Source organism: Callorhinus ursinus, unplaced genomic scaffold, assembly GCF_003265705.2.
Source record: "Callorhinus ursinus isolate GAN/ISIS: 27379988/994484 unplaced genomic scaffold, GSC_fseal_2.0 scaffold22, whole genome shotgun sequence".
Taxonomy (NCBI): domain Eukaryota; kingdom Metazoa; phylum Chordata; class Mammalia; order Carnivora; family Otariidae; genus Callorhinus; species Callorhinus ursinus.
Window position 1 is genome coordinate 12,874,417 of NW_027397084.1, and position 16,408 is coordinate 12,890,824.

The following is a 16,408-nucleotide window of genomic DNA, read 5'->3' on the forward strand; positions in this document are numbered from 1 at the left end:
GAGGGGAAGGGGAGAGGCCAGGTGAAGCAGAGAAGCAGACAGGCCAGACCAAGCAAGAATAAGCCATGTGAAGGACTTTGCTGTTAACATTCAGTGAATGCTTTATTCTTTTGAACTATTTATTCTTTCATCACTTAGCTGTTGCATGCCATCACTGTGCTGGTCCTGCAGAGTATTGAGTATATATACGAATCTAAGGCATTATTCCTAGTACAAAGGGATTACTCAATAAATCCCACTTTTCTCCTTTGCTTACTCCTTCTTTCCATCCTGCTTCTCCCATAAAAGGGTATAATGTGGCTCTGTAGTTCTCACCACTCAGACCCAATGCCCCTCTATATTTTTGAACGAATGAGGTTAATAAGGTTAAAGTCCCCTTATTATAGTAAAACAAAATGAAATTTCTTGATAAAATAACCTATGCACATATTTTTAAAAAGTAATGTCATGACTAATTATAAGTATATGCAATTTACAAAGAATGCTATTTGTTTGTATATAAATACTCACACAAAAGTAGACCAGAAAACACGAAGTTGTCAGATGCTTGACCTACAGGTGTTTAAGGAGACTCATGAGTTTTATTGGTAACTCTGATGTAGTTCTGTTAGTGCTGTGATTTAAAAAATAAACAATTGGGGTGTCCAGTCGGTTGAATGTCCAACTCTTGGTTTCCTCTTGGGTCATGATCTCAGGGCTGTGAGATCAAGCCCCGCACTGGGCTCTGCACTCAGCGGGGAGTCCTCTTGTGAGTCTCTCTCTCCCTTGCTCTCTCTCTCTCTCTCTCTAAAAGAAATAAACCTTAAAATATAAAATAAAAAATAAAGAATAATTCTTAACAAATGTCTAAATTAAAAAAATGTGTTGTAATTGGATTCCTGGAATTTGGTATGTATTCAAACTGCAAAAATTTCTTCTGTTGTAAAACCGAGAAGTTCTAGACTTAGGTAATTATTAATGGCCTTTTCATCTTCATTATATCTGGCAGAACTGCTGTTATTTGTACAAGACATGGGGTAATTTCCCATTGTGAAGGACATATTTTGGACATTTGTCATTCTGGATTCTCGCCCACTAAGTTTCGGTAGAGCCCTCAGTCATTATAGCGTTTTCCCTATGTCCTCTGTGGGTTGGTAGCCCTGGTACTGAGAACTACTGATCTGATTGGAAGATAAGACAAAGACACTGAGAAGGTTAAATTATACCAGAAAACTTCAACAACAGCCCAGGAGAAAAAACAAAAAACAAAAAGCAAAACAACACCCCCCCCCCAGATACAAATAATAATAGGGGTGTTATAAAGCCACATTTCTTTGGTAGAGAGGTAGAAAGGGGATTAAGGCTTATGCATTTTAAGGAGCCCATGCAAGCCAAAGCTGAATTAGACAATGAAGGATTAGAAATGAGTCTTGAATGATGGCTATCCTACAGAGAAGCAGGAAGAAGCAAGAAAGGCATCTCAGGCTGGACATGTACTGAGCAGAGATGGGCAAAGGCATGAAGTGTAAATAAACATGCTATGTCTGGGAGACAGTGATACAGAATTGCAGACATCTGCAAATTAGATCTTCCAGAAAAGGCCCATGGAGTTGGCAGTTTACTGATTCTTTCTCTCCTCTCTCTCTCTCTCTCTTACTGCCTCTTTCTTTTTTTTTTTTCTTTTCACTACAAAAGTATAATTTATATTGCAGACCTCAGTTGGCCTCTGTGAAATCTAGTCCAGGTAATGATTGCATCCGAGGACACCTAGAATGACCACTATTGATGTATTTCAACATAATTTATACAACATAGGATAGCAGTGGATGTCTGTGATGGTGTTAATAATGTTGGTGATAATAACTTTTACATATTGCTATGATAAAATACCTTGGAAGATGGCATTCATATTCATCCATAACAATGACGAAGAGCTTATGACTTTTCAGGAGAATTTAAAATATATTTAAATTGGATAATTTTCATATCTCTTAGCAAATACTGGCAACAAAAGACTAATAATGAATATTTGAGACATTGAATAATTACAATAATCAGTACTTTACATCAAATATCTTCTATTAGCATCGCTTCTTGTTCTGTCCCTCCACTTAATTGCATGATTATTCATTTTACCAGTAAATACTGGCAAGGGTTTAAAAATTATTTATGTGTGTTATGAAAAATGTAAATGACCTTATATTTTCATGTATTTGATCTGCTGAAAAGAAAGAGAAGAGGGATGTGTTCATGAGAGGGTAGGCTCTAATGAGTATAGCTATTTAAAAAGAAAGGATTTCTCCTGTTTTGTCATTTTATTTCTCTACCTCATTCCCCGAAATAATATTAAAATGATCTAACCTTTCAGATGCTTACAGATTAAAAAAAAACAAAAACAACTTCACAGTACTACATAATAATTTTGAAAATGAAGGAATCACAGAATATAATAATGTATATTTCATTCCTTCTAAAGGAATTTTGTGATGGAGAATAAAACAATTATTAATCTATGTATCTAATTTTATGTAATTATACTTGTTTCCACACACCTCTCTTCACAAATACTCTAACGTCTTTGTGGACTTTAAATTGTGTTTAAGTTGTGCCATCTTGACACACACATAAATAAGCACACACAGACAAATCAAGAATTCAGATAAACATGGATGAATCCTAGTTATATCTACTGTGCTCTATTCATCTTTCCGTCCTCTGCCCAGTGCTTGGCACAATGTCTTTCCTACAGAAAACTCTCAATAACTATGTGTTGAAACAGTGACACTTACATAATACTTTATGTAACAATTTAAACGTGGCAGATGTATGAAATGATTATGAAGCTCATTTCAATAATTTTCATGGTAGTCTTAACATGAAATGTCTTAAGATTATTAAACTAATGTGCTGATTCAGCCAGTAAGTTTTGCCAACACTATCAGTAATTTTGCTTCTTAACTTCCCTCAGAGTACGTTGGAAAAATGTTTTAGATAAACACATCTAGTTTTTTATTGTTACATGTGACATTCTTTCTGTATCAGTGGCTTTATCTGCCTGGAAGCCACTGTCTTAAACTGCATTAAAATATGTATATTATAAAGCTCTTAAAGGGACACAAGCTTAGTCTACTAGTAATGACTTCTGTCATTATTCAATTCAAATTCCTACAGTTCTGTAAAGTTCCATCAGCATCCCTTAATGAGTTAAGCAGTTAATCATTTCTTCCTCTTACCTTTATTTTAAAGACCTGTGTGCTTTCCACTTCTAGTTCCTCATACTGGCTTGTACTATTTGCTTCCTTTCCTTGTTCATGTGTCCTCTCTCTTCACCTGGCTTGTAGGCTCCTTAAGGGGTCACATCAGTTTTACATAATTTCCCATCCCACTAAGGACAGAAAGCCTTTAGCATAGCACCATTAATGGATTCTCTCTCTTCACCTACATTTTCCTCTCTTTCATTTGCTTTTAATAATTAACACTCTAGTAAAAATCCTTCCTTGAAATTTCCCTCGAGTTATGTATGAATGAATATCTTAACAAAATCAGACTTTCTGTGGGCCCATTTTAACTTGTTTAGTCTAAATATTTTTGCTACTTTTAAGTAAGTTTATATTTATGAATGCAGTCCCAAATGCTCATAAGAAACATCCAGAATTATTTTTGAACATCGTAAAAGCAAATGAGTAAATGAAGTATCACACAGAGAACATGAATTGAGAGAGTCAGATGTCAAAATAAAGACCAGGATTGCAAAAATATTAGAAGGTTAGACATAGAAATTACAAGAACAGAAGAAAAAAGTTACATATATAAAACAAGATAATTCTCCACATACCGTTGGGAAAAAACAAAACAAAACAAAACAAAACTATAAATCACAGACACCACAATCTGGGAAGCCTACATTTGTTCTGTCTTGGAACTTGCTTTTACTTTCTGACATTGTCCTTTGCTCTGTTTTAGCGTCTAGAATATGTAACTCTCATCCTCCTAAGTCGACTCATCAGTCAAGACCTAACTGAAATCCCTATAGTTTAACATTTTCCCCAAGTATTTTTTCAGAGCGAAATATCCATAGAAGTCATTTTTAAGGTCAATTCCATTTTATGGTAATTTACATATCATGCCAAAAGCTTAAAATATGCTTATTATTACCCTGTTTCATTTTTCCCGTACTAGGCTGCATTTTTAACGTTTGCTGCAAGTGGCTATATCTTGAAGCCTATATGACTATAAAATTATTAGAAACATTCCTAAGAGATTTATTGAGATGTAGACAAATTTTTAAAATAAATTTTATTAATTGCTGTAATTATTTTATGTTAAAACCAAATGATAACGCCTCTACTCCTCTTCTACATTGCTACACAGTATCCCACCTAGCCTGACCTGCTCTTCACGCAGGTATTCCTATTTTAAACAGTATCTTTTCATCTCAAGTCAGCAACCAGGGTCATCCAAAGTCGATACCAAATCTTGATGATGTTTAGAATTTCTCTTTCACATAAAAAGGTACATACACAAGCACTGTTTCTACCACCTTTCCACCTCCTGCTCTTTCCCAAGCCAGCAAACACTCAGGTGGTTGAGTAGGGGTCTGCATTGAGGGCTGCTGATTGGCATTATCTCCTGCAGGCTGAATCCGCCCCACTCTCCCGAGGGTGGTACAACCCCCTCCCCCACGCCCCTGCTCTAACCCTGAGGCCCCTTCCCCCCCCCCCCCCAAGCATTCCAGAGCCCAGGAAGGACGTGGGTGGGAGCACAGCCCCGCTCCTCCGAGGTCCACCTCCTTCGCAGGTGTGCGCCGCCGACCTCCCGGATTTCTGCTCCCCCGGCCCAGGTGTCGGGACTCGTAATCGCCCGAGAGCCTCGAGGGCGGACGGGGAAGGAAGGCTTTATACTTTGCTGGTAGAGGGCTGGGTTGGGTTTCTGAGTTCAGACAGGTTCCGAGGCGCTTTCTGGTTGCGCGGGGTTTGGTGTGACACCACTTCAGACTTGTTGCAACTCGTCCCCAGACGCGCCCTCATTCGGCTCTGCACCCAAGCCCGGGGAGGCGCGGTCCGAGCCGGAGTCAGCTTCCCTCCGCCGACCTGACGCTCGGCAGGTAACTCCCCTCCCCTCCCTCGGCCGCGCGGCTTCCTGGGCGGCAAACGTTCGGTGGCGGCCGGGGCGGCGCGCGGCTCGGGGGCGATCCTGGCCGTAAGTGGGGCTCCGGGCTCCCCTCCCCGGCCTCGGCGGGCGGGAGACTGGCTGGCGCGCGAGCCGCGTGCGGCGGGGTCCCGAGGCTGCACCCACCTTAGGCCGGCCCGGTGCAGGGCGGGGGAGGGATGGGGAGCACCCCAGGGGAGCCGGCGCGGTGTCGGCAATTCGCCAGGGCGCAGAGGTCGCTTTCCTCTGTTTGGTTAATTTTCTTTCATTGTCGTGTGGCTGAGAGCGCGTTGGGAAGTTTGAGAAGTTAGGTCTCAGGCGGGACGAGTTCGGGTTCCCCTAGGAACAGGCGCCGCCCCACCCTGGACTTGGTATTTGCTTTCTCTGTCCCCCAGGAGGCCGTCGCGGACCCCGGGGGAGGGAGCGGTGGGAAGGGTCTGGGAAGAGCCTTGTGGGAGGAAGTAAGGGGGGGACGCGGTCGGGCTGGGGGCGGGGGCCGGGTAGCGGAGGGGGGCGTAGGGCAAAAAAGTGGGAGCGTAAGCTGCAGAAGGGCGCGTGTGTTCTTTAGATCTTTAGTAGGGAGTGGAACTGGGAAAGGAAGACAACGTTATTTGTAACAAAAGCTCTTGTTTGTAGCCAATGGACTTCTGTCCACAGGTGTTTTCCAAACTCCAGTTGGCCTGGGTCTGTGTCCTTAGTTAGCTCGCTGGGTGATTCTGGTACATAACCAGATTTTTGAGAACCACCGCCCTAAAGGGACATTGTGCCTAGAGGAGATAGCTTCTGGAAAGGTACTTGGAGTCTTTAGGCCTATCCTCTGTGACACGTTGGGAGAGTTATTACCTCTAGAAGGTGCGTGAGGAGGCAGAGAATGTGCATGTGTTGTTGCATTCATGAGTATGTGAAGAGACAATGGTGCTTTATAGGGCGGAGGCTGTGGGAACACAGGATACCGTGCTGACTGTGCATGCAGTGGTGAGGTTCTAGGTTCTAGGGTTTCTGACCCAGAAGTGGAGAACTCAGAGGAGGCCAGAACACAAAGAAAAGGCCGTGCTGGCGGCAGGCAGTCGAGGCTGTAAGACCATGATGACCCGCAACTCATTTCCAGATTCCCACTTGCGACACATTTTGCCCATTTCCTGGCAGGCACCTCCCCTCTTTCCCTTTCTCATCCCCAACCAGTGGAAGAGCCCCAGGGAAATCCATGACTGAGGCTGAATCAGTCCTGACAAGAAATAGGACAAGGGAGCAGTGATGAAAGGGCCTTACAAGAGAAAGGTGGTTTTTTGTTTGATTGTTGGGTTGGTTTTTAAAAATATATAAATAATGAGAAGGGTGGGAAACAGGATGAAGTGGGGGTTGGGGGTCGGTCTTCGTTTTGTTTGTTTCTCAGGATGATGGCAGTTCCCACACCTTCCAGTTTCAAATTCCACCCCCTGGCTTTGGGTTTAGGGCACACACGTGGTTGCACTTTAATAGGTGTGTACCTATTAAAGAGTGCTGGCTGCGCCCTGCAGAGCCTGCCTGAGGGGCTGGGTGGATCCTGCCTTTAAAGCTGGCACATTCTAGACCACAGATGCTCAGAACTTACTGTGGGAAGCTTTGCCTATTGAACAGCTGCTGAAAGGGATTGCAGAGATGGAGACAAACCACACCTCTGGTGCTGACTCAGTGATGTCCTTTGTGATTACTCTCTGGAAACTATTATTTTAACTATAACTAAACTCTTTTGGGATGGGTTAATTAATTTTCTAATTCTTTCTATTATATCTCCTCCTGCTACCATATCCCCTTAAAATTTATGGTGGAGGCTCGTACATTGAGTATTTTCTCGACTATGACTGTCCTGCAGCAATTCACCTACGTGTTTCCTGTTCAATGATATTATACAATAGTGAGTTTCCGTGATGTAACATAGTTTTAGTCTTGAGAATCTTGTGGGTGAAAGTGTGATCCCAGTAAAGCAGGCCTCTTCTATAAAAATTATCTGGTTGGAGGAGAGCTTTTGAAAAGCCCCTGCTTAGCTTAATTTTAACTAATTATTTGCAAAATTACAAGTTGTCCTTGTTTTGCTAGTTAGGTAAGTTTGCACATCTGTCCCTCTGTAACTTGTAAAATATGAGTGTTCCAAGCATGTTTCTCATTTCAGAGTCTGCTAAACACAATGTTACTGCTAATTTTGAAATGTACTTTCGTTTATTTAATTATTTCTAATCTGGAAGTGGAATGTATTTTAGAATTTTGCTGGTGAGTTTTTCATTTGAAAATCAGAATACAGTCTCCGAACCACCCCCAAAATTGTGTTCTAACCAATGGTTATGGATTTTAAAATATTGTGGATTAAATTTTATACACACGGCACCTAAGCCCCACCAAAAAATTAAATCCACCAACACCTCTCTGAGAAAATGTACTGGAGCCTTCAGATGGAGCTTCCTTCTTACTGAGGCGGGCCATTGGGCATGAGCATTGTTCTGTGGTGCCTGTCCCAGCCCCCAAGGGTGGAGTGGAGTGGGGGGGGGGGGTTTGTCCGTACTACTGATCCTTGGAAACTGAGTACTGTGGGCTGCTGACACAGGAACTGGGGAAATGGTGGGCTCCAGGAGAAAGGGCTCATGTGGAGGTGAAATGGAGTGGGAGCAGGTTGGCTCCGGGATTGTGAAGGAGGGTTTATTAAAGAGTCAGGAGGCTCACACATATACGAGGTAGGGGTGGGGGATCAGGGAGGGAAAATGATGTTTTCAGCAGCTTTGATGCTGTGAGGAAGATGAGACTGATCCAAGCATAAGGATTATTCACCCATTGGGCACATCTGTGTTGGGAAGTATTTGAATCATGGGATCATGGCTGCTATGAGGAACCTTTTCCTCGGGGACATCTAATTACTACTCAGTTTGTAATTTTGTTTTATTTTCATACTGTCCTTAGGAGTGAGGCCAGATGTCCCCTAAAGGCATATGCCTTTTATCTTTTGAGCTATGTATCAAGTAGTCTGTAGACTGCACCCGTATCTGGGGAAGGTAAGTTAGTGATGGTCAGCCTCTTGAGAACTGGCATAGGGTCGGGTGTAACCTCCATGATGCTGGCAGTGGCTGATTTTGAAGAGTTTACGCAGAAGTTATGCAGTACCGATATCTAAAAGTTATGACTCTTTGCGCTTACACTCTACCCATTCATTAAACATGCATGTATGGACTATTTTGTGCTGAGCAGTGTGCTCCACTCTGGGTAGGAAGGTAGCAAGCTACTGTTCCTGGATCTCAAGAAGCTTACAGTTAGGGACCTAATAACATTTATAAGTGCAAATGGAATTAATGAATCTGGTCCACTTATTTAGTATTTCCTTCATATTCTCTGGAAGTTCCAGCATATACTGTATATGTCCATTAGTCATTTGTAAAATTGAATATTAGCAGACCTGACTTAGTCATGATTTTAGACAAAGTACCTAAATTCTGTTGGCCTCTTTGGTTTTTCAATGGCCTGTCCCATCCTGCTCTGAAATTCTCTGTGATCACTTCTTGTTGAGGGTACTGTAAAATGATGCTAATGGACATCTCCCCATAGCGGTGTCACTGGGCAACTCATTATTTTCACTTGTTTTGTCAAATTTTCATCTCCAAGGGTTTTAGTTCTCTATTTATTGTCAGGTTGCCTCTCTGGTTGTCTAAGCATTACTCATTTGGGGAAGAAAAGGCAGTTTTCAAAGCACTAAAAAGTGGCATCTGCCACCTCAGTGGCTACAGTGGAGTCAGTCACCCAGCGGATTGTTTGTCCGGACTGTCGTTTATTTCCACGCGCAAGCAGTGATGGCTTTCATTCTTAACAGTACATTGCTCTAACTACTTAGTCTCCTCTGACTCATTCAGCAGCTGTTTCCTGATGTTTTAAAATAATTGTCTTTTTCTCGAATAAATGTGACTTCTGAATCATTTGTTAGAGAACAGCAAAATGAAGCCAAGATGTTCTTAGAGTAAGGAGCTAGTGACTGTCACCGCGTTCCCCCAGTGATCCCTCGCTTGCTTCGGGTTCATGCCCTCCTTTCCTTCATCTCTTCATTCCTTCATCTCTTATTGGCCCTCTGATCCTTTGTAGGATCTTAGGTTTCTGGCCTCTTTGTTCCTTCTCTGTGCTTCTCTTCCTTTCCTTTTCCTCTGTCTTCCTTTCCCTCTTTTCCTCGTCCCTTTTCCTCCTTAGGCTCATCTTCATTTTTCTGTCCCACCTCTCATCTTGTCTTTTTCCTTCTCACCCATTACCTACTTCTATTTATTTGGCTATTTCTCCATCTGTTCACCTATTTGCCTATATTTCTGTCATCTCTCAATATCGGTAGTTTTCTATTTTGGTACATTGTAGGTTTCTAAAAATCTATAAAACTCAGATATGAAAATCAAGTAACATATTGCAGAGGTAGTTTTGTTCTGTAAGAGTTAAAATATAAATAAACTTGCCAGTTATACTTTAAATATTAGACTCACTATTCAACAATACATTTCTGGCAGTTTATACATTTTAAAAAATGATCTTTAGGGATCCTGGGTGGCACAGTCGGTTAAGCGTCTCCCTTTGGCTCAGGTCATGGTCCCGGGGTTCTGGGATCGAGCCCGGCATCAGGTTCCCTGCTCGGAGGGAACCTGCCTGTTTCTCCCTCTCCCTCAGCTGCTCCCCCTGCTTGTGCTCTCTCTCTCTGTCAAATAATAAATAAAATCTTTTAAAAAAACATGTTCTTTACCTTCACAGTAGAACATGTGTACAATGATCATCTGATTAAAACTCATGATTTGCCTTCTTTGGCATGTTCAATAATTTCCATCTTTGCCTCTATTATACTCAGTTTATTAGATAAGCATTTTACTAACATCAAGACTTTCATTTTTCCATTTTCCTAAAACTTATAAGTTGTTTCAATAAAATATTCAAATAAGGGTGTAAATAAGATAGTAAAAAAGAAGGATCATGATGTTATTGAAACTGGATATTGACATGCCCACAGCCTCTGTGCAGTAAGTTGAAATATTTGTTGGATTGAAAACTGGATTCATTACAGGAAGGGTACTTTTAGTGTCAATGTCTAATGTAGAAAAGTTCAAAGGTCAAAAACACTACATAGGGGACTACTAGTACATACAATTGAAATTTTTTTTTAAAAAAAATCTCAAGAAAATGACACTAAAGAAAATTAAAATCTCTCTTAAGGCCATTGGACCCAAAATACGGTTCTGCAAAATGTGGGGCAGGAGCCCATGAACATCCTAATTAGGTATGTGCATGTATCACACATAGAATAAATGTCTTGATAAAATCATGAATTACTTGAGTTAAAGAAACTAGTTACTATGTTTGATTTTCACATCCTAGCATAGGGGTATCCTTATTTGGGGTATCGTCTGCCTTCTCTGTCACAGTTACACTGACCTATGTACACAGACAAATGGGAGTGAAACGGAAGAGCTGCCAGGGGCAGTTTCGGGCTCAGGTCTGGTTTAGGGGACCATGACTAGAACTTGAGAAGCATCAGCCTTCACTCAGTCATTACAGTTGCCCAGGGTAGAACCCCCGTCACAGGAATGTAGTGGGGTTGTGAGGGAACATTGTTCACGCATAATCCACAAGACCTGGAAATCCATCTTTACAAATCCAGCAGCATTTTGCACATTAAAAAAAAAAAAGTATATCTTTTTGGTTAACTTCTGGGTGTGCAAGTGTTCTATCACCAAGTGAGAGGAGCCAGGGAAGAAAACAATACAAGGTCTAAACCAGGACAGGCTAGTTTTCCAATAAGACTTTTTGGGGAATTTCTGTGGGAAAATAAGAAGCACTTCATTTCATCTGTGATATAGCTACCTAAGGAGGCTTAATTAAAAGCTAATCCTGAGGGAAAAGACTAATAAAGGATTGCTAGACACTGGGCTTGCTTTATACATGTTCAGTTTACTTACGTGGCTCTTTGTAACACATTAAATTATAAAAAATTAAACTAAAATTTTCCAGGCTAGATATATTAATAATACTTAATATTTTTTGGCATGTTAAAAATAAACTGGTGTCCACTTGCACAGTTTCCACAATATTATTTGTTTTAAACCTCTACTTTTAATGTTTTTAAAAGATTTTTGTATATTTTAGAGTGCACACGTGGGGGGCGGGGGGGGCAGAGGGCGCGGGGGAGAGGAGTCGAGGGAAAGGGTTAAGCAGACACCGAGCCCGATGCAGGGCTCAGTCTCCCAACCCTGAGATCATGACCTGAGCCGAAATCAAGAGTCCGGCGCTTAACTGACTGAGCCACCCAGGCGCCCCACTCCTCTATTTTTTAATAGTCCAAGATTTTTTTGTTGCCGCTAAATACTTAAAACACTGACTTTGATTGCCGTTCCCAACATGCATAGGGAAAATCCTTTTTTTTTTTTTAAGATTTTATTTTTATTTATTTGAGAGAGAGAATGAGAGAGAAAGTACAAGAGGGGGTAGGGTCAGAGGGAGAAGCAGACTCCCCGCTGAGCAGGGAGCCCGATGTGGGACTCGATCCCGGGACTCCAGGATCATGACCTGAGCCGAAGGCAGTCGCTTAACCAACTGAGCCACCCAGGCGCCCCGGGAAAATACATTTTCTTAAGACATTTTATTTGCGAACTTTCACTTTTTCATAGATGAAGCACACTGCTTTTGTTACACGTATTTGGAAAGCCACTTTCATGGTTTGTATTGGAGCACATGTTTATGATGTTTTCCTACAGCACCCGTTCTGTAAATGTCAGCGTGTACCCAGATTGGCTCTCTGTTGTCTAAAGTAGACTCAGAAGCTGGGACAAGAGGGCATATGAGACACATTCAACATTTTGCTCCGTGGGGCCCTTGTTGCCTGTGGTGCTCTCATCTAAATATATCAAGTCCTTGTTTTATATTAGAGGTTTAGAAGCTGAGGTTGAAAGATCCTGAACCCACTTCCTGTGGTAATCTGGAAATCTAGGTGTTACAACTTGGGGAGGGTTGGTAAGGCAAACAAGTGAGGAAATAGGTAGACCCCCTAGTTATTTCACCTTTGTGAGGACAAGTGAGGGAAGAATGGCATATAGACCCCAACATACTTAAAATGTTAAGACAATAGGCCTTATCTAAGACAGCAGTGATACTCAAAACAAGGAATACCCAATATGATAGTGGCACAGATAAATTAGAATGAATAGCTTGGTGGCCTTTGATCAACTTCCATTTTAGTGAGGGGGGGGGATACAGGCACTGGCAAGTAAACAAATACCTTGATGATTTTTACATAATAATAAGTGCTAGAAGCTAAATAAAACCAAGTAATAGAATTAAGCATAGCAGAGAGGGTAGGTCCTTTTTAAAATGGGAGGTCTGGCAGACCTCTCTACGGAGGTGCCGCATGAGTAAGATGGGAATGAAAAGAAAGATAATTCCAGGCTGTTGGAATGAATAGTGCAAAGGTCCTAAAACAGGAATTAACTCGGCATGTTCAGTGTAAAGAAAGTAAACCACAGATGGTGTCCAGAAACCAGTCAAATCGATGAGTCTGGAGCCTAGGGGAGCAGTCATGTCTGGAGATGTTCGAGTCATCCGTGGGTATAGAATATTTCCTGCTGTAAGACTGGATGACATTATCCTGGGAGGAATATTGACAGAGAACAGTGAAGGTACAGCTGAGTCAAGTTCCCAAGTCCAAGCCCAGACAGCAGGAAAATAAGTAGCTTGATGGCATTTGAAGGGAAGTCTTAGCTTCTGTGCTGCAACCCAGTATCCCAGCAATGATTTACAGATACCACTGGCAGTAACAGTAGTCACTGTTAATAATCATTTCCCCTACGACTGTAGCACTCAAGGCGGGGGGGAAGATGCCTATCCTGTTGCAAGTTATTCCTACCCTTAGGGCGGAGGGATCTACGTACTTCTGAAACTAGAATCCGGATGATGTGTTGGATAAACTTAAGCCTCACACAGCTCTGTTTTACTACATTGGAAAATATGGACTTTTAACCTTCTCAGCTCTGCTCTGGAATATATAGTTAACTCTAATTTCACCTTAATGGTATACTAAACATTGATAGTCATAATCCATTTAAACACCCAGTGAATCCTTTCCTCCTGCTGAAATATAATAACAGAACTAATATCAAAAACAGAGGAGAAATAAGTCCTACTTTACAGCTAATTTGTATCACTATGTTGAAAAGCAAGACTTAGAACTTTGTTTCATGAAGATTAATTTAAATACGCAGAAAAAAATAAAAAAATAAAAAATAAAAAATACGCAGAAACTATTTTCAGAATGACTTGAACGTAATTAAACATTTCAAAATACACTTTTTAGCGAGAATTCCCAAAGGACACTTGATAATATTTCTATCCTTTTCACAAATTGCTCATTTGAAATTAGTATTGATGTTTATTTTCAATAGAGATCTATGGATTTATCTAATTACTTTGACTGCTTGGTGGTTTTTCTAATTAGTCTACTAAAAGCCCTTTTCAGTGGGTAATATTTTGTATTATCAAAAAACTAACCTCCATTTAATAGAAACAAATATGTGCTTCAGTCTTAAAAAGTTCTTTGTGGATATTATCATTTAAAAAACTATACTTCAGGATTTTTTTGGCCTATCATATTTAATCAACTCATTCTGTTATGCTGAGTTATTAAAGTATATTATTAGCTTGTTATATAACAATTATGTACTGAGCATTAATAATTGTGCTTAACAGATAATCTCCACCATCACAGAGTTTATAGTGAAGAAGGTAGAGAATAATGCATTTAAATAGTGCATGGAAAGTGATAATATGCACAGAAATTGCTATGGGCTTGCAGTGGCTCTGTCCTTAGCCCCGGGGAGTTAGGGACAGCGTTGCACATCAGGGAGCTACTTACTCAGACCTCATTAAGTGTATGCTGTTATTTTTATTTTATTTTTTTTCTTTGTTGGTCCTTGAATCCATACAGCTTTAGTTTCTCATATTCTGCACTTGTTCATGTGTTGCTCTGTAAGAATTTTTAAACTGTTTTATATGCAGCATTTTGAATTACCTGTGACACTCAACTTAGTACATGAATGGATAAAGAGGAGGGTATTCTAAAGTAAAAAATAAGTATTGGAATAATTCTCTTAAAAATTCCTTTCCCCCCCCCAAAGCAAAACTAATATATATATATATATAACATTTGGTAAATACAGAAATGTGTAAAGTAGTTTTAAAAAATCACCCACAAAACCACCTCTCCAAATCAGTCACTTTCATTTTTATGTATGTTTTTATTTTTGTTTTCAGATGAATTTTTTTTAATTATAATTCTCTTATATAGTTTGATAGCCTGCTTGTTATCCATAGAGCATCATAATATAAACATTTTTGCATGCTATCAAAACAACTAGAGGAGGCTTTTGACTTTCTTGGCTTTTTGTTTGTTTTGCATTTGAAAATGAGTATGTAGAATATTCTTTATTTAACTTCAAAAAAAATGAAGCTGAGGGGCGCCTGGGTGGCTCAGTTGGTTAAGTGTCTGACTCTTGATTTCATCTCAGGTCATGATCTCAGGGTGGTGAGATCAATGGAGCCTGCTTAAGATTCTCTCTTTCTCTCAAAAAAAAAAAAAAAAAAAAAGCTGACTTGCGAAAGCTGACTTAGGAGAAACTGAGAAGAAGGACATGAGTCAGTTCTTTGTCACACTAGAAACACTTTTTTTTTTTTTTTTTTTTTTAAACTACGTCCCTCCCTCCAAACAATGTTAGCAAGTTTGTGAGTATTACAGATCTTCTCAGCAGGCAAAATGAATATCATCTTAGAATTTTGGCAAGGGTGCCCTGGAGCCCAACTTGTTACACATTATAGGATTCTTTCAAAAATATGTCTTCTGCTTGATTACACACAGAAAGAGGATACTCATTAAGAAAGTAAGAGAAAAATAGAACCTTATTACTAAGTGAAATTCTCTCCTATATTACTCTAACCAGGGTGTGGGGGTGCAAGAGTGCCTGGCTCCGGGGTCCCAAACAGACCAGCTTCAGCCAGTCACTGCTGACAAAACCCAAAGGCAGAGAGACGAGTGGTGGGGAAACAAGAAAGGAGTTTATTTCGGTGAGGCCACCACCAGGAAGACACTGGACTAGCACCTCAAAGACTGTCTCCAAAGTGCTAAAGATACTTCCAGGTTTGTATAAGGGCAATGTGGGACAAAGGTCAGTGGGCGCCTGCAGGTGGGCGGGAAAGGTCAGGCCCATTATTGTCTTGGGGTCAGTCACAAGGGGTCTCGCTGGCCCAGGGCAGTCCTCATTGCTTGAGGGGGTAGTTTCAGTTCCTTGGCAACACGGGATGCTTTGCTTGAGGGGTCTTTTCCCTGCCTTAAGAGATAAGCTGGAAAGAAGGATTTAATCGGGAAGTACACACTGAGGTCAAAATGGAAGTATTTGAAGTCATCTTTCGTTACTACCTAACAATTTATTGTAGCAGTCTTTATGGCTGATACAGAGTTGAGGGCTTTTATCTCCTTTAGTCCCTTTGCAGTCAGTACTGTTATTTTACCCATTTTCCTAGTGAGGGACATGCAGCTTAGAGCCCTGAAATTTTGTGACCAAAATCTTAAGACCAGTATGTGGCAGAGCAGAAGACAGAACTTGGGCCATCTCACCGCTCTGAGTCACTGAGCTAACCAGTGTTTTGTCCCTCAACCCTACTTTCCCCCGCTTCGTACAATTAAAGACTACTCTTCTGTGTCTCTTTTAGTGTTCTCTTTGGATTAAACCCTCTAATTTTTCAGCTATTCTTCTTGACATAATCTGCCGCAAGCTCTGCTCAATCCTGTACTTGTATGGTTAATTTTTAATGTAAATTAAAACTTTTACATTTATTGTATTGGATTTAAACTCCTTCATTGTGCTATATTATTTCACCACTTTAAGATCATTTTGAATATTAATTCTGGCACCTAATGTATATGCTAGTGTTTATTTCTGCCACCTGTATCAGTGTATTTCTATTGATTCATCCGAATGATTGTTAGGTATATTGATCAGGATCAGGACAAGATGGAACACTTGACAGCACAAGATTCAACCCCGTTAGGATGACCTTATCTCATTCATTGGAGCTTCTGGAATGCTTGTGTCCATAATACAATGCAATTCAGGAGTCGTTTATTGTGTTGGTAAAAGAGTAATTTGCTTTAATTCCACTTGCATTTTAAGCCATGCATAGAGTATTCCTCTAAAGTGTGACTAGTATATGCTAGTCTGAGAAAAGGGTTTATTGGGTTTTTTTCCTATGAATTTCT

General features: G+C 40.6%; 1 protein-coding gene across 3 annotated transcripts in view; it reads left to right on the top strand.

Moving 5' to 3' along the window:
- The first annotated feature begins 4,716 nt into the window (after positions 1–4,716).
- FAM83B (family with sequence similarity 83 member B) overlaps positions 4,717–16,408 on the top strand; it is an 82,736-nt gene continuing 71,044 nt past the window's right edge. The window contains exons 1-2 of one of the 3 annotated variants that reach the window (XM_073905121.1): positions 4,717–5,178; positions 15,093–15,289. The gene's annotated coding sequence lies outside the window, so the exon portion shown is untranslated. The remainder of the gene's footprint in view (positions 5,179–15,092; positions 15,290–16,408) is intronic. The other 2 variants (XM_025890349.2, XM_073905122.1) reach the window with 2 other exon arrangements.